The 27554-nt window shown below is 49.5% G+C and overlaps 1 protein-coding gene across 8 annotated transcripts in view; it reads left to right on the top strand.

Moving 5' to 3' along the window:
• The window catches only part of LOC119449920 (protein kinase C and casein kinase substrate in neurons protein 1), a 116632-nt gene that overhangs the window by 53648 nt on the left and 35430 nt on the right, over window positions 1-27554 (top strand). The window contains exon 1 of one of the 8 annotated variants that reach the window (XM_049665519.1): window positions 4439-4497. The exons of 6 other annotated variants lie outside the window; for them this stretch is intronic. The gene's annotated coding sequence lies outside the window, so the exon portion shown is untranslated. Of the gene's footprint in view, window positions 1-4438; window positions 4498-8682; window positions 9098-27554 lie in introns of those variants that run through there. One more of the 8 variants, XM_037713207.2, reaches the window with a different exon arrangement.

Raw genomic sequence — 27554 nt, 5'->3', positions numbered from 1 at the left:
TTGGTTGGGGCTCTGGACTTCGCAAATGCTGCACTCAACCGTCGAGGCACGCCGCGCGGCGCTGCGTTTGCTTCCTTTGTTATGCGGGCTGCCGAACGGCCGTCCGGTCCGTAGAGAGAGGCTCGTTCTGATCCCGCGGACCTCCCTACGGCCTCGCGGCAGAATGTGTATACATACATAAAGGGAAGCCGTAGCTATAAGCGCAATCTGATAACGGCCACGGCAGCTAGCAGCGGAGGCTATTTTTACGGATGATCGACCGGGCGAGGCGCGCTCCGCTCGTGCCCGCCCCCCGGGAAACACTGGGCTTATTTCGGTCGGGTCCCTCTGTTTCCGCCCCTTCTTATTCTTCGCCATTCACGCCATTCGTGCGCCAGTCGTCTTTCTCTTAGCATCTGTGTGTGTTTGTGTGCGTGCGTGTCTTTGGTGTCTCTTTGCCTCGAATCTTGGAATGCGGAATTTGATGAGGAAGAGATTGGACAACTTGCACCGGCGGCTCTTCCGATGCGTGCATGTATGCACACGCATGCAGCCCGATTTTCGACGAGAGCAGCGTTCATTCGTTCTGTCTCGTTGTGTGTGGCGGAATCTGTAATGCCCTGTATTGATCATTCGTTGTCCGCGTCTTTTCGCTTCGAGAATAAAATTAGCAGATAACTTGATTGGTACGGCGCAGAAAGGAATTCATCTATATATTATGTCGGCTGTGGTGCTTCCAGGCAGTCTACGCGCTTGTGCGTGGAGACGCCTTTAACTTGACCACATGTGTGGCTCCATGTTAAGCTATGACTGGCTATCGCATTTCATACCAACTTGTCTGGCTATTTACGGCAAGTATTTGCATGGCCTTGTCGTCTGCGCTTGTTTCGACATAAAGAACGCGGCCGCAGTGGTCCATCCTATATTCGCATGCCCCGCTTACGTCCCTGAGGTGTAAGTATTGTTTCATATTGTACTTCGATCATACGTCACAGCGTCAAATATGAATAAACGTTTTTTTTTTTTATTATTACTGCTAGAAATTCACATTGGACAAAAAAAGCTTGGTTGCAAGCTCGACGCCATCAAACTTCGCCTGTGGGGCACGTTTTTCAAGAAACGTCGCTTTTTGTAACGTGCCGAGGTCGTAATCGTGCTTAATTCCTTCATTTAAAAGCCTATCTTTACGTGAGTTCACGTTATCACGGCTGAAAACTCGGCCGGCGCGTCCTAGCTGTTTTGCGGGATCGTCAAATCGGCGCCGCTGTGGATCAGGCGGTGAGAAAAACGCCATTCGGACGTTTAAGTGACGTTATCGCCCAAAATAAGGCACGTATATATGCGCAGGAAAATAGCAGCTGCTGCTTCCAACCTAAACAATTTTGCGCGTCGGTGCAATATCCGCCGAACGCACCTGGTATAAAGTTAACTTCCGGCTTGTTTGCAACAATATTTCGCTCACTCGTCGGAATTAGCAACGCGCGTGCAGCCGCGCGATAGGTATACTCTCTATATCGGTACGCAAACCTTCGTCGTCAGCGAAAAATGAGAAGATTGCCAGCTTTGTTTTCAGAGGCGGATTTATGGGTCAGTCCAAGGGGGGTGGGGCATGGCATCTTTATTTGTTGTTTTTGTGTGTCTGCGTATAGTACTTATATATCCTGTTAAATGCTGAATGGATTTATACTGTATATCGGGAACCTACAATAAAACTCCATGATATAACTATGCGCCCCCCACCCCACTCCCCAAGTTCGGCTGCGCTTTTTTTTTTTTTTCGGCTGTGCCTGGTTAAGGTTTAGGTGTTCGAACCGGCGATCTACGAGTTATGCCAGTTTCGCCTTGTATGTGTGTCTGCTGTCGAAGGGTGGGCGGTACGCCAACGAAACGGTTCACTTGGGAGAAAACTATTAAAAAAATACTGAAAGGGACACTAAAGAGTAATATTACGTTAAACTGTAATTCACGCTTCTGCGATATCGAAACGCGCCACTCTTACACCGCGAAAGGATGCTTGGTAAACCACAAAATACGCTAAAACTAAAGACGGATCACTACGCGCGTTTCCTAAAGTTCCCACACTTTTACTACAACATAATGGCGTAACAAAAACGTTTCGTCACACGTTTAAGGAACACTAACGAGTATTGAGTTCAGCAAAAATTTGGAGGATAAAAATTTGACCACTATAGGTTCTTAAAAGTAACCTTTCTGGCAAAGGCTTAAATTAAATCCAGGAATTGTGTCATGGCACCAATTAACCTGCCATCGGTGACGTTCCTTCCATTCGTCTTTGTACGCTCCTATAAGCTTGTGCAAACGTTGAAGATCACCAGACCTTATGCAGTCTTCGCCGTAAGTATGTAGACCAGAGCTGACACCGCGGCACGTCTTACTGTTGCAACGCTTGCGCTGAAGCCCCGTAACTCTATAGACAAGCCCCATCGTATACATGGTGGTGTGTTTCCTTAATTTCCAAAGCTCTGGAACGCTTTTGATGTTCTCTACTCGATTTGCGGCCTATGTCCTTTTAAGAAAAACATGTCGCCCATCTGATAGTATGACACGGAAAGCGCTCGGCGCATGCCGCAGACTGAGTTGCTGATCTTGCACGCGTGTGTGTGGAACGCGACGCACGTAAGCCAGGCAATGTACGAATACGTGTGGAATGTGCGTATGCGTGGTGTCTGTTATGTTGTCAAGCGCCTTTGTGTGCTTACCTCGATAGCTGATGCGTCACGGGGGTGCGTGCAACGTCCTCGAGCTCACACGATGGGAGGCAGCGCTAAGACAGCTTTTGCGTACGAGGTTTTCACGTCTCCTGGCACGCTTCAATTGGCGGCACGTCGCACTGCCTGCTACTCAGGTAAACGGTTACGTACCGCGGTTTTACACGTGCATATATGCTGCAACGCTATATATAGTTCCCAACGCATTCTGGTAAAAATCGATTTGTTCGTGATAAATACCCCCGAAGCGTGATCGTAAGTCGAACTGTCAACAACATTCGTAAGATATATTTTTTTTTCTTGCCGGCGCGTGTATATCTTCCTCGATTATGCCGTGCTGCGTTGGGCGGCACAGGATATGCAGACAGGCCTATACGTGCGTTGCTAAAGAGCAACAGTGTGTTCATTCAGTTAATTTGACGTCTCGAAGACAGCGCCGGCTGCAAGGATGTTTTCCCGCTGTTGAACAACGCTTGTCCCATCGTTCACTGTCTGGTTCGCAGTTGATTCATGGGATCGAACTACGAATGATAACACGGGTTCGAGTAGATCACGAAATTTGTGTCGTTAATGGTCTCATTGAGTAAAATGCACTCTCGTTTATTTCCCTGGTTACAGTTATACAAACTTGTAGAACACTTTCGCTATAACATCTTAACATTTCGTCTAAGCGGGAGTTTTTCGGGGGCCGTCCCGCTTCCACTTGATAAATGCTGAAAGGTCCTCTCTGTCGCTAACAGGAGCGGTATAGGTCGGTCTCAGCAATACTGCTGACGCGGTTGATTGGTGCTTCCAAGGTCCCCGTCGCGACCAAAGTGTCTTTTGCTCGGGCTTCATGTCTGTCCACAATGGCCCGCGCTCTCTCGGCCGCCGGCTGTGAACACCACGCGGGTCTTCGGCATGAGCTTATAGCCCCCAATGACATCGACTTTTGCTCAACTGTGTCGAGTTGTAAACGGTATATATTTACAACCTTTCGCGTCGATATCGAAATGCGTTACCGACGGGCGCTCTGTCGCAGCGTGCTTCTGTGTGTGTGTGGCTCGCTGCATGCCGCTCGGCGTGGTGCTCTATATCGCCGTCCTCTATCGCGGTGCGCAGCTCGTGTTGCGTTTGTTGCGGCATCCTCGTCGGCTATACTGCGCAATTCGGTAAAGCACGCGGGTCACGTTCGGACTCGATAAAAGATAAAAAGCGGCGCTGCTGCGCAGCTTCCGACGGCACGCAGCGCTCGCCGGCGGCGTTTGGTTTGAGCTGGCTGGAACGAAAGTATATACCGTTCGCCTGAACCGCGTGTGCCCGCCCCCATTTGGCTGCCGCGTCGGTTTGTATGCCGGCGATATCGGGCTCATGAGCTTATTGAACACCACTGCCAATCGCCCTTGCTCCCGCATGCAGTACATTTACCGAACTCTTTTTCGTATACACTCTTTCTGGCCACTTTCTCTCGTTCTTCCTCTCTGCGCTAATGGAAGAATCGTTGCGCGTTGTCGAGGGCCCGTTTCGGTGGCTGCGTGGGGGACTTCGCCCCCGCGGACCGCAGGGCAGATTGCTTCACACCGCGCACGTACTGTACACGTTGTTCTGCCCCTCCTCCCGTGTATACCACGCAATTCGAAGCCTTCGTTCGGCTGTGTCAGCGCGCACCTGTGGCTTATTTTGGAGGACGCGCTCGCGAGGCCGACGAACAGAGCTGTGGCGTCTCTGCGCTCGGAACTGCGGCTTCGACCTGTTTTCCCCCGGCTCGCGCTCAGCGAGAAACGTCGACATCAAACGTGCGAGTTACGAGGTCTGCTGTCGTTCTTGTCGAAGTGTGGTTGGTTGGTTGTTTGTTTGTTTCATCGTACGACCGCCGGATGTTTGCTGCGTCACGACCTATCGCGGTACGTGTTAGCCGGGAACGGACCAAATCGAATGACTGTGTGTTTGCAGGAGCAATTTACCACGCGCGGTGGTGTTTGATGTCCGAATGACTCGAAAAAAAAAAAAAAAAGTGCTGAGCGCTGTAGTTTTCTTTGCAACTTTCGCCGTGGTGCGGCATTATTTGTTGTCGGCAGCGCAAACCGTACTCATAGGTGCTTGTGTACAGGCGTCATGTTTTTTTCTTCGATCTTTGGCCATATACGTATACTGTGATGACTGCCTTGCTTTGAAAGCGTGTACGCGTCCACTGCAGTCAATTACAACACCCTCTCCCCCGCTCCCTTCCTTCCTTCCTTCATTGGCGCTGCGGTTGATTGTTAATACGAAAAAGCTTCCTCGCTGCATTGACCACCGAACGGTGTTAAGTTAAATCTACCAGCAGCGGCGCAGACGTGTATATGCATGAATGAGCGCGAACGATAGTAATGGTTTTTCGCGTGAGCGCCAATCGAACGGAGCCAAAATTGTGTACACCTTATTGCGAAACTCTCTCACAGGGACATGCATGCCCTGCTCTTCGCAACGCGGACGGCGCGAAATCTGTGAGCATGCAGCAAAGTATACACGGGTGTAAGTATTGTATATATAGTGGCGCGGTCGCGCGGCGCTTCCGCTGCGGCGTTATTTTTCTTCTCGGCTTTCCGCAGCCGGCATCTCGTAACGCACGGAAGCCGCACCATAGCGACGGCTACATTTTCATATTTTCTTTCCCCCTCCATGTATAGCCGGAGACTTCCCCGTCTGGCGCGGTGGCCCCTTCCTTGCATGGCTGCGCGTCCTCACTGTATGCGCGGCATTTGCGGTGCGCGTGTACCGGCCTTGGTGGCCTCTCTTCTTCTTTTTTTTTTTTTTTTTCGCCTCGGCTCGGACTTACCGGAGACCTTTTGGGGCCGTGCGAATATTTACAGGTGCCGGAGAAAAACGGGGGCTCTCGCATGAGCCTTTGGCCACCGCGTGGTGCATATCTGTAAGGCGATGCGGCGACCTTGCAGTTCGAGCCCGCACTCCAGATCGAGACGTATGGCCCACTGCGTTCACTCTGCGGCCGTGGTATTCTCCCGCTGTGGGCGAGGTTGCTGGTTCCGACTCCCGACAGCGGTTTAGATGCGGCGGAACTCGAAAACTATACACGTTTACCGCGCGTGGAGGTTTTTCGGTGAACGTTAAGGAAGTTCGCGTGGTTTGAAATTATTCCGGAGGCAATCACTGTTGACGTTCCTCATAGGCTATAGGTGTACGGATAATGGCTCCGGTCGTCACTTTCCTTCATCCTTATGTGTCATCGGATCGTGCTTTAGTCCCTTGCGCCGGTGCTTGTAGCAGAATTGAGCGTAAGGCACGACGGTCTGGTCTCACGGCTCCCTTAAATTACCTACATACTCTCAGCGTTAAAGAAAAAAAAAAAAAAAAAGCGTGAGGGGGGGGGGGGGGGGGGGGATAAAGGCGAGTTTGTGTTTTGTTGACTATAGTTGGGGTGTCGACGATACTTTCTGTACCATTCGCACGGTTGCCTTCGGATCTCTTGCATTTTTTTCTCGGCTGTCCTATAGGACCAACGATAAGTGAAACCGATGAAAGACAGAAACAGCGGAAACAACGCTCTGGTTTTCAACCGAAAATGTATTTCTGTAGGCGTCCCTATTTGTAGTTGACATCTTACTACACGACCCATGTTCGTCGCCGCACGTATAAAGAAGACAGGGAAAAGAAAGTATGAGAAAGAATACACGAGCACTGACCCTTACCCTCGCAACGACGTCCAGTAGCACCATTTCGCTGACAATGAGCGCAACAGAGACGGCTATATCTGATGCATTTATAGCTTCATCCATTTTATGACGTATGCCTTCATAATCCCCCGCGCCTTCGTGGCTATTAATTTTCAGTGAGTACCAACCTGCCCAGTTCAGTAATCTTCGGCTATCACCTTGTAACCGTTATACATTTCGCAGGCCAGGTAGCAAGCACCAAGTCAAAAACGTTGCCACTTGTCATGCTGCTGAAATCTGTCCTGTCAAAGGCGCCACCCGTTCGTGTCTGACAAAACCGAGTTTATATATACAGTCTGTCGAAGCACGCATGCATTCGCCCGCGCCCGCTCTCAGTTTGATTGAACTGTGCTCCCCTGGACAGCAGTTAGAGACGGCGGCGGCGTGTTTGTATACTGCTTCAGAGAGCGCGGACCAATGTTAGCCTTTAAATACGGCCTCTCACTTTCGCTCTGCCACTGCGGTCGTAATTGCGTGTCTGCGGCCCAAGACGGATGACCGCCTCGTCCGGATCGTGCGGTGGCTTGATCCGAACGGATAACGGTTATCCGTAAAGCGCACGCGCCTCCGTTGCTGCTCATGTATATGCGAGCATGCACAGTCGGTGGCTCTGGGCGTTCAGTTCCGTTCTCCCTCGAGTCTTAATCGAAATGTAATAGCACCGTTTCGCCTTCGTTATCGACCACGCTTCGCTTTCGCGCTATCAAGTTTACAGAAGGCAGGAAATGCACCGCTTTTAAGCGTGTATGGGTTGGGAGGCTTGCACGATGGATGGGGCACGGTACTGCCGCGCACGTGAGCGCAAACTTCTGTAATAGCTCCAAATCGCGCGTGCGTAATTGCATGTCGCATAATGTATATCAATTTTTTAGGGTTGTCTATAGTCACAGTCGAGTACGTTCTTTCCGTCGAGGAGTACGAAAAGTTCCGACAAGTACAGTTATGGAACACACTTATTCCCGTATAAAGCAGTTTCTATCGCTTCATATTTTTTTAGATATCTGCTATTGTAATGATTCCTCTCGTCGTCGACTCGCACGCCGTCACTCCGCTGTCATTATCGTCGGGATTGGCACCTATATATAGACGCGATGGACAAAAAGATTAGACGAAGGAAGAATCAGTTGCAAAATACGATCCTGCAGGGTTGTTGCTGCCGCACTATAGCTGTACGTTTGCGTGAAAACGACGAAGTGAGTCGAGTCGTCTTGTCGGGCCAAGTGGGCGTCGTGTCGAGTAAGGTCAACGCGTCCGCAAAGGGTCGTAATTGACTCGCCCAAGCCGCTTGATTAAGATGTATTTAAACTCAGTCGAGTCGGGCTGAGCAGCTCGACTTGTGACGCGACCCGCGCGCGCTGAGTTCATGTAAACGAAGCTGCTATCGATATCGTTATCGTCGACCATGACCACTGCAGCGCCAATCTCCTCCACGTTTATTCCACGAACCTATACCCAACGCGATCCATGGCAGCTTCGCACGTGTCTTGTGATGATCGGTGAATGTGATTGCGTTGTCTGTATGTATTCCGCGTCCTGCTTACTCAATGTCGAAGATGTGTATACATCTATTCAGTGAAAGAGAGAACGAATAGATTTTATTTTAATACAGCCCCGGAACAAAGGACATACACCAATCACAGAACTGCCAGTCAGCGTTCTTCCATGCGCATGAGGTGTATGAACACGGAAGTGCCATATCTTAAAAAAAAAAAAAAAAAAATGTTCTTCCTTTCAGCTCGGGGCCATTTTTACTCTACCTTCGATCGATGACTCCCAACACGAGGCAACGTTTTTTGGTCGATCCATCGATCTTTCTTTTCCCTTATTTTTTTTCCCCTTCATCTTTGGGTGCATCCGCACCTACTTCGTTTTGAACGCACGTGTGCCCGCTCAAACCGCGAGCGCCTTTCTTTCCTTCCGTTCCGTCGCAGTTATTTCCCTCGGGGGCCGACCGCTCTCCCACTCATTCCTCCCTTCCGTTTCTCAGCAGTGTACCTGCTCTCCCTAAACCGTCATTTTGCATTCCGTTCCTCGTCACCCACTTTCAAAACAAACAAGCAAAAGGGAGGCGGCAGGGCGTCGGCGTCACACACTTGCGCGCGCCGCTGATTGGGAATTCAAAACGCGCACGTCGCGCGTCTTCTAGAGGCGACGCTGTCAAAGCTAGTCGGAGCGAAGGTCAGTCGTGCTACGCTCTACGCCGCACCCGGCGGCGACGGCGGCTCCGTGCACGCCTCGTACTGCAACGGAACCGGAGTCTCACACAGAATAGGCTCCGCGATCGCCGACTGGCGCCGTCAATCACGGAGGCAACGCTGGGACGGCGACGCTGCTCGCCGCGCGCTCGCTGCGCTAGCCGCTCGCACCGCCGCCGCCGCCGCCGCCGCGTCCACGCACGCCTCCGGCGCTCGCGCTGCTTGCCGGCCAGAACCGTCGAGCGCGCCGGGCCGCGAACAACGTGCGACAGTCTATAGTCTGTGTGGTGAAAGTCAATGTAGTCCTCTTCTGCCCCGTGCTTCGGAGGTGTCCCTCAAGGAACTGTGTACTTGCCCAGCTCCGCTGTCGGATACGGCATCATCCTCCGCGTCATCGTCGTTATCCTCGTCCTCCTCCTCGACGCTTTCGCCGTGCGCGGCCCCGACGCGGACGGGGTCGCACGTGCCGGCCGACCTCGAGTGGGTGGCGGTGCGTTTGGCGGTGAGTGCGTGGTCCTTGTTTGCGAAACGTGTGAAGCCGCTGCCGCTGGGCAGGAGCCACCACCCTGTGGTCCACCCCTTTTCTGTCAACATATTACGCGCGCGCTCTGCGCGATCCTTCTACGCTTGTGTATAAATGGAGCTGTTTGTCGCGAAAGCGCGCGTGCGTGATCCGCATTCGAATAGATCGAGTGGCGCGGCTTTCTTTTCCCCCATGTTTTTTTCTCTTCATTGTTCTCGTACGTTCTGCCTGCTGTGATGTTTTGGTTCGCTTTCGATGCATTATTCACCCTGCCGCGTGGGAGGTTGCGCAGATTTGAATAAGCGTAAACGGCAAGCTATGATTTATACTGCTATGAGTGTACTTCTACCCTGACTTTCCCTTGCTGCTAATCGTTGTTTTTGTCTCATCGTCGTCGTCGTCAAACTTCGTCCGAGACACGACTGCCTAGACTACGCTATACAGGACAGAACTTCACCACGAGGATGCGACTTCTGTTTCACAACATGCGACTAGCATTTGTAATATTACGACTAACATAATGTAATGTTTCTTTGGGGGGAGGTGGGGGGTAGACGGGGAGGCGGCTTGGTACAGCCTAATTCATATCGTTGATGTGTTGCTACTGCCATGTCGCGCATCACTGCAATAGTGCTGTCGAGCACGATCGCACTGTTCCGGCTCTGGACTGCATGGATTTCATCCACTCCGAACATCTCGTTTTATTCTTTTTTTTTTCGTTTTCTTTTCTTCGGTGCTGTGCATGACACGTATTTGATATTACTCCCGCTCAGCATAATTTAACCACAGGCGAATTCAGAGAAGGGGGGTAACTGTTACTTATTGCCAATGAGGCACATTGCTCGGCTGCGATTCTTGCTTTCACAGAACAGTGGCACTCTTGTTGCATCGGGCTGTTCGAAATCTTCGTAATTTTTTTTTCTTCAAAATCTGGCCGTGAATTAAAATACCGGGTGTTCAAAATTAAGCTTTGCAGAATTTTTAAAAATCGCCTGTGGCAGGTAGCATAATTCTCATCTTTGAACTGGGTTGCTCGAAGAGGCGGGCATTAGTAGCACCAGAAATCGAAACACATATTCAACTAATTAACAAAAATTAACTAATGAACTTCTTAGTTAATTACTTTACGACGCCTATTGCAATTTACGAATTGTAGCCGGCGAGCTTGCAAGACGCATACACTTGAAATGAATTTCCAGGATGACACCAGTATCGAGATATTATTTCCCAAAGTGTGGCACGCAATACGTGTTGCGTTCCAGTTACTTTTGTGCTTCAATGTATAAAACAGCATTTTGATAAAAAAGAAAGTGGAACAACAGTGCATTTTTACGGCGAGTTTGATGGCGCATATCTCCAAACTGGTGTCAATCTGGCAATTAATTCCAAGTGTATACGCCTGACAAGCTCACACGGCTATACAATTCGTAAATTGCAATATGTGTCGTAAAGTAAATGACTTACAAGTTCATTAGTTAATTTTTGTTAATTAGTTGAAGTATGTGTTTCGTCGATTTCTCGTGCTACTAATGTCCGCCTCATCGAATAAAAACCCAGCTCAATGATAAGAATATATGCTACCTGCCACAGGCGATTTCTGAAAATTCCGTAAAGCTTAATTTTGAACACCCTGTAGAATACGCCGACGTTTTGCTTGTCGGAAGGAGGAGATAAACGGGGCAGAGCCAGGCACTGGTGCCATCATGCTTGAAGCGGCTGCGCGGTATATTATTTCTCAAGTTCCTTAACGAACTCCTCTTGTGTGACTTGCTTACGCAAGCGTGCTCTTCCGACTTGCTTCCCGCGCCGTCACGTTTGGCGTCACGTCGTGCTGGCCCTTCGGGATCTGTGGCAAGCGTTTCACCTTGCGAGGTTGCGCTACATAGAGCCTTAATTGAGGGTGGGCTTACAAAATGTGGACTTGTACGCGAAGGAACTACGAGAGAATGGGTAATCATGCGGGCTTCACAGACCGCGGTGCCGCCGTTCCGACAATATAACTTTTGTTAAAACTCTCTAAAAGGAAATGAACATGTTCGTAATGGTGAGGTATTGTTTTCAACGCTCTATTCTCATTTATTGGCGTCTGATTGCACAGCGAAAAAAGAAAAAAATATATGAAAGTGAATTTTGCCGCTTATTTTCTTTTTTCTTCAAATTTGGCGTCGAAGTCGGCCGGTGCACCGGGTCGTCAATGTGACGTCATGTATTTCGTGGTACTTGCGCGTATTTCGTGCGTTATATGCGCACTAAAATTTTCGAATTTCTAGGTTGAGCCCCCGTTTTCTTTACAGTGCGACGCAGTCCTTGTTTATCGGTGAACAATTTGTTCCGCGGGCATTTTCTGCAAGAAGATAATGGGGATGTAATCGAGTTGGCGCTGGCAGCAGCCTTTCCTTTTGACACTTTTTCTGAATTATCAAGCCCTCCCCCTACCGGCAACGCTGACCTTTTTTTTTTTGGTATAACTTAACAATCAAGCTTAGCATAATAGTATGCCTCTTCACTCTACCATTGAGACAAATACATAGGCCTTGTCAAAATGCTGACACCGCACTGAGGCGTCCCTTTCCTTTGTTATATTATATTCCTGTTACCGCTGTACAGTAACGCCACCTATGACTCAGTGGCGCTGTTGCGGTCGCACATGACACGAATCTTGTGCTTGCGATTTGGTTGAAGGGACACCAAAGAGACACTGAATCAGCGTATGCCGATAAAGTATTCTTTCAAAACCCTATACTGAAAAAAGAAAATGGTCAGTCCCCCCCCCCCCCCCCCGCCCCCTTTTTTTTTTTTTTTTTTTCTTTTTAATTGCGTGCGTCGAAACTTCAGCGATTGTACGTCAGTGGGACTTCACGGACTTCAAGTTTGTCGTATGTGGGCCGTTGTGGTACGGTATAAACGCTCGCGAAAATTGCTAAGTTCAGTTTTTCCTCCCTCAGAGTATGACGCAATCAAACTTTTTCGGAACAAAATAAAATTGACTACGCGCGAACAGACGCGCATAGTCTGTGCACGTCACAGCGAGCTGGTGCTGGAACTTCACTGTGGCTTCGCCACCAGTCTATTTTCTTGGTGTCTTTTCTGTTTTATCAAGCTTTCTCTCACGGCAACAGTTGTGTAATCTGATATTGTAGGAAAGTAGTATACTGTAATGCAGCTCAAGTTGAAATATTTCTCTTCAGTGTCCCTTTAACCTTTATGAAAGTATTATGCGCACAGGTCCATTTGATTAAGTTGACAACGCTGGGACTGAGAGCTGTAGAAAAGCTTAGCAATACCTGACTAACCCCCCCCCCCCCCCCAAAAAAAAAAAAAAAAGGGGGGGGGGGGGGCGTCTGAGCTTCCCTCCAGTGCATCCGACTTCCGTCTGTATACGCGAAGGCTGGTTTGCTGCGCAGTATAGTTCAATACTGCCCAAGTTTTAATCAGCTAGCGCAAGACAGGGGTAATGGAGATCGCAGGGAGAGGCCTTCGTCCTGCAGTGGGCATAAATATAGGCTGATGATGATGATAGTTCGTTCAGATCTTGTCTCCTCCGTATAGGCCCCCTTTTTAGCACCGCGATGCACTGTTTCTGTGGGCTCGGTCCGGCGAATCTGTGTGCCTTATGGGGGAGCAGACTTGAAAGCGTGGGATTATGCGCACATGCGTCTGCTCGCGCCTGAGTCATCTCTTCATCCGGTGTGCTGCGAACGCGGTCGTTTTCCATATGACTCGCTAACTCGGGATCAAGCTACTGGTTAGAGAGTTATCGTCTCTGTAAGATGTAACTTGCATGTTTCAATGCGGTGACCTGCGTTGTCGGGCGAAGTTTGAAAAACGGGTGTTTTTTGTGGGTATTACGTGGCTATAGAGCGATTTTGAACGTTCGTTATTTATCTTTTTCCACAACCATATATTGTAAGAGATGAGGAAAAAGAAACATGCGTGAGAAACTTGACAGAGCTGTGATCCCTGTACATAGTGACACGGGCACAAGCAACATTTTCTAAAGAGCGCGCACACACACACACACACACACACACACACACACACACACACACACACACACACACACACACACACACACACACACACACACACACACACACACACACACACACACACACACACACACACACACACACACACACACACACACACACACACACACACACACACACACACACACACACACACACACACACACACACACACACACACACACACACACACACACACACACACACACACACACACACACACACACACACACACCACACACACACACACACACACACACACACACACACACACACACACACACACACACACACACACACACACACACACACACACACACACACACACACACACACACACACACACACACACACACACACACACACACACACACACACACACACACACACACACACACACAGCACACTGAGACAGTGGGGGGGGGGGGGGGGGGGGGTTATAGTGCTCAAATTGTCAATAATGCTGAAACATCTGAAATATCGCGACATTTGTGCTCGAGGTGGCAATATCGTGTTTTTTCGCAAGGCTGTCAATAACCGTGAAGTGGGCGGGCTTCACCTTTTCTGTTGAATTCATGTCGCTTCCATACAGAATAACCAATACGCTTTCAGAGAACTCCAGAGTTTCGTGCTGATATACCACCAGAAATATCTCGCGCCGCATTTTTAAAAAATTTTTTTTTTAATTTTTGGCCTTGAACCTATTTGCTCTTTCGCAGCTGAGTCTCCTTATATATGTACTTAAGGAAGCATTACGAAAAGCCTACGCTTGTTCTTGTTGATGCTTCGGAAGTTGGCAGCCGGCCTATATCCGTCTGACGCTCTCATGCATGAGCGCGAGTACGTTTTTCGCTTGTAGCGCTCGCTGTATGCCTTTGGAAGCCAGCCGCGATCTTAGATTAAGCCCACGTCACGCGCACACGTCACTTTAGTCGCCACGCAGCCCTGCTTGCTCCGCACTTCCCAAGTTTATAATTGCATTGAATTTACAGGCAAGTCCATCGTTTAAGGGAACGCGCATTACGAGAGCATGAGCAATTTTTGTTTTTTCTGCCAAATATGGAAAGGTTGAGCTCTGCGGCAGATGACATGCTGAAGGTTGCGCTGGCTCTCCTCCATGCACAGACAAGGTCAAAAGTTTACGGAGTGCTTTCCCCGAAAAAGTACAATGGCAGCCCAGCTTTAGCTTACAGTCGTTAAAACAGCAGAACGATATATATTAGTCGCGCACACGTAGTATACACGTAGCACATTTGAGATCCAGGCTGCGCGTCTAGGCTCATGGAAATACTTCTGTCCCGCATCCCGTAGACATTTGAACCCTGCCTGTGTATATACTGCATCGACAACACTTCTTGCTGGTACCAGCAAGTACGGCACTCGCAATATGTAAGCCAGCTGCCTGCATGTTCCCTTGAACATTGGACCTACCTGTACTTCAGGGATCGCGCCTTCAGCTACCACATGTACTTGGACCATGTATAACATATGCAGTAACTCTAGACTATAGGGCGCCTGGGCATGCCGCGCTGTACGAAGGCGCTGCGCTGCGTTCTTTGAGACACTGCATGCATGGTCTCAGTGTTGGTTATTCGATCAGTGCTTATCACGTCATTTCTCATATTTCTTATCTCGAGTAGGATGCTATGAGTTCCGCAAGGCACTCACTCAGATCCGTTGCTGTGCTGCTTACTTACTAATTAACTGAGATTCGTTAGAACGCTGCAGAGCTTTCGCCACCGAAGGAAAGCGTCATCATACAGCGTGCTTACAGGATGCTCGTCTGTAGGGAATTGTGCCTTCTCTGGCCTCTTGCTCTTTCTTACGACACACTTACGTACGCTGAACACATCGTAACAAACCCCCACCTTTATTGCGGAATGCATCGCATCATTATTGTTGGCGTCACTTGCCTGGCGGCCAATCCGTAGTCGGGATCAGTTCAACCGTCACCATCATCCACTCGGTAGTGCGCGGGCGATAGCTTCATATTTTTTGACGTGAAGCCTGAAAGACAGCATGCACAAAAAAGTCATAAGATAGACTGGTAGCACTGTAGTCTCTCTCTCTCTCTCTCTCTCTCTCTCTCTCTCTCTCTCTGTGTGTGTGTGTGTGTGTGTGTGTGTGTGGGGGGGGGGGGGGGGTCTTCGTACAGGCTCATTGATTCTCCTGCGGAGAGCGCATGCTGGAAATTTCTTATGTGCTAACCCACTGTGTCTTCCTTCCAAAACTATCGATATAATATTTTCTCCTCGCGGCTCGCGCTTGTTAAAATTAGCCAACGATAGATGTGTCCTAATTGTTCGGGTAAAATTCTGAGGGCGGCTGTATACGTTAACATAAACGAAGACGCGTCTACCAACTATAGCTCGGTTGTCAGTTCTTAGGCCGCTATAGCTCCGTGCCCCCGTATACGCGGCTGCCGCAGTTGAATAATTCTTCTCTCTTATAGAGGATGGGAGCGCACGCATCTGCTTAAACGCGCCCTGTGCGCCTTGAGATATCGGTGATGTATACACTGTATACACTCTCTCGTCCTATAGTGTATAATCCGACTCCTCCGCTGCGCACAAACTTTTCGCGCTGTCTGCCTGCCTGCTTGGCGGTCATATATAACTTGCTCGCCCGGACTCCCGTACGTACGCGCGCGCATGCTTAAATAGGAAGGAAGGGAGGCAGATATGAGGAGGCCGGGCGTTGGCGGCTTACATACGCGGTATAAAAGCGCACGCGCGTGGAGCGCATATCTAAAAGCGCACGGGGCACAATTATGGATATGCGAACTGGGGGGGTATTCCGACTGCTGTTCCGGTCGCCTTAATTTCTCCTGACCGCCGCCTGGTTCGCTCAGTCGTCGTCGGCGCCGTTGGGGTGATCAAACCCAGCGGAGGCAGCGCCCACCGAAGAGGAAGGATGTGCGCGGCGAACGACTGCATGCAGGCGGCTTCTGCTCTACTGCGGGGCTCTCTGCGTGTAGCCATATACGCTTATTATCGGCGCGCACGCACGCACGATCGGGGCGTAGCAGACCGATTGCTTTCGGCCTCATTAATCGATCCGTCATTGGCACCCCGCGGGGCCCCCCCTCCTGCATCGACGATTTCGTGTGGTCGCGCGTATTGCACGGCTCGTCGAATGTTCGCCGTTTCTATGTCTTAGTATGTATATATATTTTTGCGTTCTTTATACGTGTTCCCTGTTTCCTTTCGCTGCCTTTTCTCCGACTCTCGTGCAAACAGAGGGACGGAGAAAAGTAAAAGAAATCAAGGGATATATCCTGTTAATCTTTGCGTTGTTTCCTAATGAAGTGGCCCTGCGATTCATTTCGCAGCGCGCCTGAAACCGCAGACTTCTATTAACGGAAGAATTCGAATTTGAGATTCCCTGATCGTTCTGCCTTATACGTATACTTTGTGTTTGCCGACCTTGTCTCGAGAGCACCACACATCTATATAATCGGTGCAACGTTCTGCGTTATTTAAATGATGCGACATGGAGTGTGGCGTTTATCTGACGTGTTGTTCCGGCTGCGTGGTGGTTCGTTTAATCGAACTAATTAATCAATATTTGCATTTGAGAGGTGGTAAAAGAGAGATGCCTGTGGCTTGCACTAAAGGTGAATAGCGCCCCGTACGCGCCCGCAGCACATGCATGCAACGTTCTGCCGATGTTTGTCCTCACCGGGCTGCACTGACGCCTTACATCTAGCCCACATTCCTGGGCTGAATGAATTATCCAGCGTGCCTAAGCGTGTGTCGTGGTCCCGAAATATGTATACGGTGGAATCTCGTTGATCCGATTCTGCATAATACGTTTTTCGGGAAAACTTGTTTTTTTTTTTTTACTTTCCCCAGCCAGTATCTTATAGTAGCAATGCATTTCGGATAATACGCTTTTCGTATGATACGTTTTATTTTTCGGTTCCCGTGAAGATCGTATCAACGAGATTCTACTGTATTATGGCTTTTAGCAGGCTGGTGGTCGTTCACGCCTGTCCCGCAGAGCGAGCGGGAAACGTGCAGCGCGCGAGTCGCGTGCAGCATTGAACGTGTTGCTCACATTAAGCCGCACCATAGATATCAATGTAACGGCCAAGAACTGGCTGTCACAGTGTTGCTTTCAGAGGTCGGCACCAACCTTATATAAATGTCCCGCAGGATTTACCTGTTTTGCTTACAGATCTTCGAAGCGAAAAACATGTGCGTGAGACACACCCGGCCGCGCTTGCGTGGCCCACGCTGCGTGCTGCGTACGTGTTTTTCTCTTCATCAGTTTGTCAGACCCGCGTGATGGGTCCACGAGAGAAGATTCGCGTGGAATTTTAATTGGGAAAAAGGTACGGCCCCCGCGATGACCTCGCGTCGCATGCGCATGTCAGTCGGTCGGTCGGTCGGCCACGCGACACATGCCAATCCTCCGTTCATGCAGTCACCGGCCTTGAGTTCTTCCCCCGGAATGCCGCGTCACGCACTGGCAGGCGGTGAACAGCTGTCGTGGCATTCCGCGAACCTTCTGGGTTTCGAACGCGACTCGCTTGGTACAGGTAAAGTCCCTAGAAGATCTCCCGCTCTTTTTAAGAAAGCAAACAAATGTCTAGGGACTTTAGGTACAGGGAGATGCCAAAGGTGACACGCTATATATGCAAACCGACGACGACCGGTCGCATTATATATATACACACGCGCGACATAAGAACGTCGATGGAATATAAGTGCTGGCGCTCAGGTTGCGACTGTTTACCTGCTGGTGGTCGCGCTGTACACTACAGTGATTGTTTCATCCCTCACAGTTCATTCTTTCCCCCGTTTTGCTTGGTCTAAACCACGTGTGAGGTTCCTTAATTAAAATCGCTACACGCACTGCCGTTTTCTCTACGGCACGTTATATTCCTGCGTTTGGAGCTGTAAATTAAGACTTTCGGCGCCTACAGAATCGCGTAATGTCGTCGAGCGATCTCTGAGGCCACGAGAAAGACGCTTTGCGAGTTTGCTGACTCACTGCCGGCGGCGCGCATCTGTATAGGGCTGATTTCAGGCATCGAATTCGCTTCTTTTCAGAGATATTCCGTCAGAGTGGATGCAAAGCGCTAGCGAAACGTTCAATCTAGTGCAGTACCAACGACTAATTTAAGGTGTGCAATTATTAACCGAGATACCCCATTCTTTAGTTTTTTTTTTTTTTTTTTTTCGTCTAGGAACAATATAGCGTCCATAATTCAGTGAACTATCTCTAAGTACAGGCTTATACGTATACCGCGTGCTTATCTAGGCAGTATATATAAACAACACATCACTTAACCGTGTGTCTCTCATCTCTATACGTAGTTCTGCTAAATGTATATCCAGAATAACGGATGACGGCAGTAACATTCGACTGCGGCCCGTATATCTCGTATCGTATCTTTTTTTTTTTCCTCCCCCAAATCTAGCCTCGTTGTTTCAGCGTTCAATCTGAAGACACACGCAAATCATATCTGCGCATATAGAGGGACTGATATGCGGTGCGCTTCCTGGAATATAGTATATAACAGTGAAGCCTTGGATAGAGCTATGGGGCTTGTAGAAAAATACAGAACAGAAAAGAAGCGGGAACCATCTTCGGCAGAAGGCGCGAGAACAACCCCGGGAACGAAGAGGGGTCCGAAGAAAGAAAACCGCAAGCGAGGAGGAAACCCTCTCCCCAACTAGAAGGGAGCGACGGCGGCTCGGACCGACGGCCAGAGCGGACCAAGGGACAGTGAAAAGAAGACGTTTTGTATTGATGCTGTGAATATAGTTACATGTTGCCTTTGTTACCAAAGATTTCTCGTGTGACTTCCTGACGAGTTTCCGTCAACAAAGTGTATTCCACAAAATACGACATGGTGCCGAAACCCGGGATGGATGACATCGTCTGAGAGGTGCGCGAAGGCCCGCGAGAAAGAACAAAGGAAAGGCGACATGGAGAAGCTCAAGGCAAAGCGAAGGACTCTGCGGCGACAGCACACCATCATAATCAAAGAGGCTACCACAGCGTTAGAAGGTGCAGACGTCGTGCAGTTATCGGCTCTTCTACAAAGGCTTGAAGTGAACAACAGCGAACTACGAAAGGTCAACAGTGGCTTGGAAACGTGCCTTCCGGACGATATCTTCGAAGAAGACTACGCCGAATGCGTGGTGTATGACGACAAAGCGAACAACACCATGGGTCTCCTCAAGGCTAGGATTGCAGCTCCTGTCACGACAATCGCTTCGCCAGGCAACGTGCAAACAACGCCGCCAATGCACACATCTATGCCAGTCCAACAGCATGGAATCAAACTACCGACGCTGCGTTTGGAGACCTTCAGCGGTGAGCTATCCTCTTGGCAGGCGTTTTGGGAATGTTACAAGCAGGCAGTGCATGACAACGACGGTCTATCAAAGTCACAGAAGTTTCACTACCTAAGGTCGCTTCTCACGGGACCAGCTATGACCGCCATTAAAGGACTGCAAGCGACAGAAGCATGCTACGAGGATGCCATAGACATATTGCAACGCAGATACGGCGACAAAGAAAGGATACAACAAGAACATCTTGGGAAATTAAGGGCACTACCACAGGTATCTTCGTCGGCTGACGCATGGGGACTGCGTCGATTGTTTGACCACATACAGACGCACGTTCGTGGTCTGCGAGGACTAGGCGTCAGCGCATCCACGTACTCTGCGATGCTATGCGACATAATCCTATCATCACTCCCTCATGATATGATCGTCGAATTCCACAGACAAGCAAGCCGAGTCAGCAAATCTAACGTGTCTGCGGATCAATCGGAAGGACAAGCATCGTCCTCCCCGAGTGTAATGGCGACCGGGGTTGACGGAAAGCTTTCGGAAATACTTGACTTTCTTCTTCTTGAAACAGAAAGCAGGGAGCGGTGCAGGGAGTTTGCGCATTCCGAGAAGGAGAACAGTAAACCAAAGCAAACACGCCAAGAAAATCACGAAAGACGCCAGCCACCCCGAACCCCGAGTGCAGCAGTTCTTCACGCGCACCAGGAGCGGGTGAGGAGGTGTTTCTTCTGCGAGTCAGGGGAACACGACACCGAGGCCTGCACGGCTCCCGTCCCTTTGAAAGAAAAGCTAGCGAAGATGGGACGAGCGGGGCGCTGCTTTCGCTGCACAGTTGGAGGGCACCAGTCGAAGCAGTGCAAAAGAAAAGTAAACTGCGTTCACTGCAATAAACGGCATGCCTCCTCTGTTTGCAACCCTGACTGGAGAGCAAGAGAGCTTAAGGAGGTACTCGCAACTAACGTGCATGCTGCCTTAAAAGAAGGGAAAGACAAAGAAGTCGCTCTTCAAACGTTCCGTACTTGGACCATTGGTGAAAGTAGGTGGGGCTACCTCAGAGGCGTCATAGACGGTGGCAGCCAGAGGACTTTTATTCGAGAAGATGTTTCAAAAGTACTCAACTTGAAGGCATTGGGAACCACCGACTTTTACCTAAACACGTTCGGCAGCACTGCGGCTGATGCCCAAAGTCGCCGGGTAGTTGAACTTCGAGTTTGGAGTCGGTGCACTGGAAAGGAAACGACCATAGAAGCCGTCGAAGTGCCCTTCATATGTAAAGACGTTCCACCAGTTCCCGTAGAACATGCTTTCGTACAGCAGTTGGAGCAAGAAGGAGCAATAATTGCCGACAAACTCCTTTACGAGGACATGCCAGCTGTTCCTGGAATTGGGATGTTAATTGGGGCTGACCACCTCTGGAAGTTCCTAACCGGAGAAGTTCAACGTTGCGAAGAAAACCAAGGGTTTGCGGCTATCAACACGACATTCGGTTGGACATTCCAAGGCCCTTTCAGCGTAAACACCAGCTTTATCGTGGCAGCAAATGCCTGCGTTTTGAAGATCGGCGTTGATACTGCAGATGGGGTGGAAAAGACGCTGCAGAAGTTTTGGGAATTAGACGCCATCGGCATCACAGATAAACCCCATAATCACACGACCGAGCATTCAGACATTGCCAAAATAACAAAGAAAGCCGTGCGATATGAGGTAGCGTTGCCGTGGAAGGAAGAAGCATCAGATCTGGCTGACAACCGAAATATGGCAGTGCAACGGCTAAGAAAATTGACAAAGAAATTGTCCCGTAACAAAGAACTGACGGAGGAATATGACAAAGCAATCCGAGGATACCTGGAATCGGGGCATGCAGAGCGCGTGACGGAGTCGGCGACACTCAACCCGGTGTATTATATGCCGCACCAGCCAGTAATTCGAAATGACTCCACTAGTACGAGACTACGAGTGGTGTTCGATGCCTCATCACATGCGCCGGGGAAATCTTCATTGAATGAGCATCTCGAAAAGGGCCCAAATCTCATCAGTGACTTGGGGCGAATTCTGTTGCGGTTTCGTCTACACAGGGTGGCGCTCGTAGCAGATATCGAAAAGGCATTTTTGCAAATCGAAGTGCAACCTGAAGACAGAGATGCACTAAGATTTTTGTGGTACAGTCGCCCACCACTCGACGCTACCGACTTGCCAGATATTGAAGAATGGAGGATGACGAGAGTACCATTTGGCACGACGGCAAGCCCGTACTTACTGACGGCCACCCTACTCCAACATATCGATCAACAGACGGGTGAGCTTCAAGAGACAGCTGATATACTGAAAAGTTCATTTTACGTTGACGACTTGGTGACCGGCGCTGGCACAGTAAAAGAAGCATTAAAGATAGCCACAGACGCTAAGAAAATAATGAAGGATGCTGGTATGAACCTGAGAAAGTGGTCGTCGAATTCAGGAGTGGTTCGTGAGGAACTTCGGGAGGGCAATTCCCAAGCCCAAGATAAACTACAGAAGGTGTTGGGGTTGCTATGGATGCCCACGAATGACAATATGGCAATATCGATGGGTGCTGTGCTGAATGCCGTCAATACGGGTGTCAGCACGAAAAGGGTAGTGCTACAGGCGTCCGCAAGAGTATTTGATCCTTTGGGCTTATTCGCCCCGTTCGTGGTTACAGCTAAGATGCTTTTCCAAAAACTTTGGGAAAGAGGACTAGGATGGGATCAACAGCTTCCAGAAGACCTGGCGGCAGAATGGAAAGCTTGGTGTTTGGATATCCCCAGCCTACGAGAGTACTGGTTCCCGCGTTGCCTTGCGCCCAGTCAAACAGCTTCATGGCAAGTGCACATCTTTTGTGATGCAAGCCCGAGAGCATACGGTGCCTGCGCTTATCTGCGAACAGAGAGTGACATCGAGGGGGTGAGTGCAAACCTGATTTTTGCTAAGTCCCGTGTGGCTCCACTGAAGACGATATCTCTGCCGCGACTTGAGCTGATGGCTGCGTTAATTGGGACTCGAATGGCTGCTTACCTTCAGAGTGTAATAGGCCAGCCCATACCAGTGTGCCTGTGGTCGGACTCCACCATAACACTCTTTTGGATAAAGAGCACAGCTAAAGAGTGGAAACCATTCGTAGAGAACCGCGTGAGGGAAATACAAAGCTTGAGCAGTCCGGGGAAATGGAGGCATTGTCCAGGAAAAGATAACCCCGCTGATTGCCTAACAAGGGGTATGAGGGCGAATTCCCTGCGTGAAAGCGTGCTGTGGTGGAACGGACCAAATTGGTTGGTCGAGACGCCGGATGTATGGCCTGTAATTAACGAGGACACTACTTGCTTTAATTCGCTAATCTATGGAGAAAAGAGAAAGCACATTGTGGGGATGCTTACAGAAGTATCCCAAATGACGCCGTTGCTGCCGGCAGAGCAGTACAGCAGCTACGCACGACTATTGAGAACAAGTGCATGGATAATGAGATTTATAAGCAACTGTCGGAAACGAGCACGTAGCACCGATGCAAATCTCACCTCAAGTGAACTGCACGAAGCTGAAAACTATTGGATTCGGCACGTTCAGGAGATGAGTTTCGCGCAGGAGATTGCTGCCCTTAATCGAAAGAAGAGCTTACCTCTAAACAGCAAAGTCACTATGTTTCAACCTTTCCTCGACACTGAGGGGCTTCTGCGTGTGAAGGGTCGCCTGCAGTTCTCATCGGTGCCTCACGAGACAAGGCACCCTGTGCTACTACCAAAAGAGCACGCTGTCACCAAGCTTCTTGTAAACGACGCTCACCTCAGGACACTGCATGGAGGTGTGCAGGCAACCATGACAGAGGTGCGAGAACGTTTTTGGATACAAAGTTGCCGCCAGCTTGTGAAAAAAGTCATCTCGGGTTGCCGGATATGCCTGCGGCACCGACTTAAGCCGGCCACTGCACCAACGGCGCCCCTTCCTAGTGACAGAGTGAACTGCAATCAGGCCTTTGGAGTAGTCGGCATCGATTTCGCCGGCCCCCTGTATACAAAGACGAGAAACGACAGCGCGAAGAGCTACATTGCTCTCTTCACCTGTGCCACGACGAGAGCAATTCACCTAGAATTGGTGTCAAGTTTATCCTCTGAATGTTTTCTACTGGCACTGAGGCGCTTCATCGCTCGCAGAGGGCTGCCAACAACAATATACAGTGACAATGCATTGACATTCAAGAGAGCTTCGAAAGATATCCAGAGACTGTGGAACATCCTACGAAGTCGCGAAGCGCAGGACTACTGTAGTTTGCAGCGAATCACCTGGAAGTTCATCATAGAAAAAGCCGCCTGGTGGGGCGGTTGGTGGGAACGGATGGTGAGATCCGTCAAAGTTGCCTTGCGGAAAATTCTCGGCCGCCAAAGCCTCACTTTTGAGGAACTTCTTACAGTGCTGGCTGACATAGAAGCTACGATCAACTCGCGTCCACTGACATATGATGGACAAGAGCCTGGCGAGGAATCAATTCTGACTCCATCTCACCTGTTGACAGGGAGTCGAGTGATAAGTTTGCCTGAAGCAAGAGCCCTAGCCGTCCCTTCTTCCTCAAGAATCGACATTGGTCGACGTTGGAAGTACCGTCGATCACTAACAGATGCCTTCTGGAAACGGTGGCGAAAGGAATATCTGCTACAACTGCGGTCCGCGCACTGCATATCATCGAGTGAAACCAACGCCCTCAGGACTGGCGACCTCGTCATCTTGCAGGAAGATCACTCACCACCACATATGTGGAAAACTGGCCGCATTGCTGAGTTGTTCAAAGGGAGGGACGGAGCCGTGCGGTCTTGCGTCGTCAAGTTGCCCTCCGGCAAGGTCGTTCGGCGACCGGTACAGCTTCTGTATCCACTGGAGACTGACCTAAAATGAGCGACGCTCATTTGGGGGGGAGGATGTAGAAAAATACAGAACAGAAAAGAAGCGGGAACCATCTTCGGCAGAAGGCGCGAGAACAACCCCGGGAACGAAGAGGGGTCCGAAGAAAGAAAACCGCAAGCGAGGAGGAAACCCTCTCCCCAACTAGAAGGGAGCGACGGCGGCTCGGACCGACGGCCAGAGCGGACCAAGGGACAGTGAAAAGAAGACGTTTTGTATTGATGCTGTGAATATAGTTACATGTTGCCTTTGTTACCAAAGATTTCTCGTGTGACTTCCTGACGAGTTTCCGTCAACAAAGTGTATTCCACAAAATACGACAGGGCTGCCTTCTATCCTGCGGAGCGTTTCACGTTCGACTCAATGCTGCCTTGAGGGAAAGGATAGCCGGCCGTGACAGAGCACGCAGGGCTCCTTCTCGAATGTGTAGGGCGCAAAAGCTGTTCAATTCGTCTCGCTTCTGCAGCGGCTTTGCCGTTCCAAGTTGTGCGCTACCGCTTTCGTTTCTTATAACAAGAAAGAGCGAAACTGAGTTCGATTGCTCGTGGAACGTGGCCGGACAATGGCTTCGGGCGGTGGCCGAGAGAATGCGGTCGGCACGCCGCCGCCGTCGCGCTGCTCATTGCTCTCTGCTGCTACCAAGGTTGCAACGCGCTCTTTCCTACTGTGCGCACGCCACTCGCATGCCGAGTATGTAGCAGTGGATTCTCGCGCGAACTAGCTGTCTCAAAAAGCAAAAAAAAAAAAAAAAAAGCAACAGCGAGAAAAAGGAAAGGTTAAACAAGCCCCAATGATGCGAAGTTATGAAACCTATTGGGTTTTTTGGTTTCGATACCGCCATCTCCAAGCTTAGGAGCGCGAGATGTGACGTCACGAACTTGAAGCGCCGCTGCTGTCAGGGAAAGCAAGATAGTTGTCGCAATTGCATCGTATGCTCGAATGTACTTCTTCTCGGAACATGTTTATCGTTATAGCGATCGCTTGGGGCGGCCTAATCAGCCCGAGTGACTCCTCGTGGTTAAGAAAAAATGTGGTTGATCCCTCTTATATAGGAATCGGTATAGAACACGAAAGTGAAACGTGTCTTCACAGAAGTAGTGTAATGTTTATTGCCCATTGATATATAATGTCTATTGGTGTTTTGTGGCTAAAGCGCCCTTAGGCGTTGATGCACCCACGCTGACGCCTGGTGGCACGTCTCCTCCATCACGACTACCAACGTCGATGACCATGAGCAACCGTCGTGCATATGGAAGCTGCACTACGCTGCACACGCTAGCACAACGCGAAAGACGAAGCACGTAACTGACACACTAATACAACGCGCAAGACAAAGCACGTAACTGAATCGTCACCGAGTTAAATCAGCGCGTACAGCGCGTCGTAATTGCAGCCTCCGCGATCAACTTCAGAAACATTTTCAGAGCTAATTGCGGAGGCCACGCTCCGCTGTGCTGAGCACGGTGAACGCCACCTAGGTGGCGTTGGTAGTGCTTCTTGATGCCAGCGTCCCTTCGAATGCTGGCATCGAGGCGTCGTAGTGCTGAGACCACCGAAGCGTTCACTGTCGGTGCGCGTTAGTGTCATAATGCAGTACTTCTCTTTTCTGCTCGTAGGCGGCGGCACCGCCCCGAGCAAGAGCGCGGGTACACGGAGGAGTGTTAGATATATAAGGCGCGTCTGTGTAGCTCTCTGCAAATGCGTTTGTGGCGCAATGGGTTAAACGCTCGGCGATCTATCGTCGCGGACCGAGAGGTCGTGGGTTCGATTTCCAAATTTTGCATGTTTGTGGAACTTTTTCTTCTGGTTTCTTTCTTTGTATTATGTTCTATGACGTATTTCCGTGACGGAAATACGTCAGTGAAGTCTTGGTGGACCCCGGCATAAAACACTTTCGTGTTAAAAAGAAAAGAGAAAGAAATCACTACAGTTATTCTTGTCAGCGGCATGCGTTCAAAAAAATACCTGTGGTGCGTCATGTTGCTTTAGCCAAGAACTTGCGCATTGTGGTGGAAAATTTGCGCCTTGTTATTTGGCTGCACGCTGCTGGTTTCTCTCTCTCTCTCTTTGGTGGTGCATTGTGAAAGGATGTAGCCACGCCTGCGCGAATGGTTCGGTTGACGCATGTGTCTGACATGTCAAGTTTCGCGGAGGAACAGTGAAAGCATTTTTAAAGACTGTGTTACGGTACCCCATAGATAAACTCAGTCGCTGAAGTCGTGGAAGCGCCAGTAAGGTCTTTTTTCGTTGAGTGGATCTGCGGTATTTGGATCGGCATAGCCAAGGTCTTGGTTTGCTTTTTTCAGAGTATTTTAACTCTGAAAGGATCCGACGGCGCTGTTCTTCGACGTGGGATGCTGCTGATGTGTTAACTCTTCCAGGTTTTTCTCCCTTCCATATCGATGGTGCTGTACAGTAATTGGTCTTCGTATCGGTGCGCGTACGTTGGGGCTGATCATACGTCATACGGGGTGATGATATTTACGTTTTACGGAATTTTTTGTAAAAATTGCTTGTTGCAGATAACATGACCCTTGAGCTGGATTATTCAGAGAGGCGAACATTACTTTAATACTTGTTTAAATTTATCGTTCAACTAATTAAGAAAAACACTAATTAGCTTAATTACTTTACGGCACATATTGCAGTTTACGGATTGTAGCCGGTCAGTTTGCAAGGCGTATTCACCTGGAATGAATTTCCACAATAACACCAGTTTGGAGATATGCGCCATCAAAGTTGCTGTAAAAATGCGTTGTCCACGTACCTTCTTTAACAAAACGCTCTTTTATGCATTGAAACACAAATGTAACTGGAACACCCCTATATTTCGTTTCACACGTTGGGAAATATCTCGAAACTGGTGTCACTCCGGAGCTTCATTTCAAGTGGATACGGCTTGCAAGCTCACCGGCCACAATTCGCAAATTGCAATATGTGCCATAAAGTAATCAGTTTTAAAAGGTAATTAGTGAAATTTTGTTCATTATTTCAATATTTGTTTCGATTTCTCGTGCTTATAATGTCCGCCTCTTGGAATAATCCAGCTCAAAAACAAGAATTATGCTATCTGCCACAGGCGATTTTTAAAAATTCCGTAAAACTTAAAAATTATCACCTCGTATATTACACGGAGAACATACTGATGATTACCAACGCCCTCTCTCATTAAAACACGGGCTTAACGCA

This window comes from Dermacentor silvarum, chromosome 4 (genome assembly GCF_013339745.2).
Source record: "Dermacentor silvarum isolate Dsil-2018 chromosome 4, BIME_Dsil_1.4, whole genome shotgun sequence".
NCBI lineage: Eukaryota > Metazoa > Arthropoda > Arachnida > Ixodida > Ixodidae > Dermacentor > Dermacentor silvarum.
The sequence above is the reverse complement of the archived record's forward strand: the minus strand, read 5'-3'. Positions and strand labels throughout refer to the sequence as shown.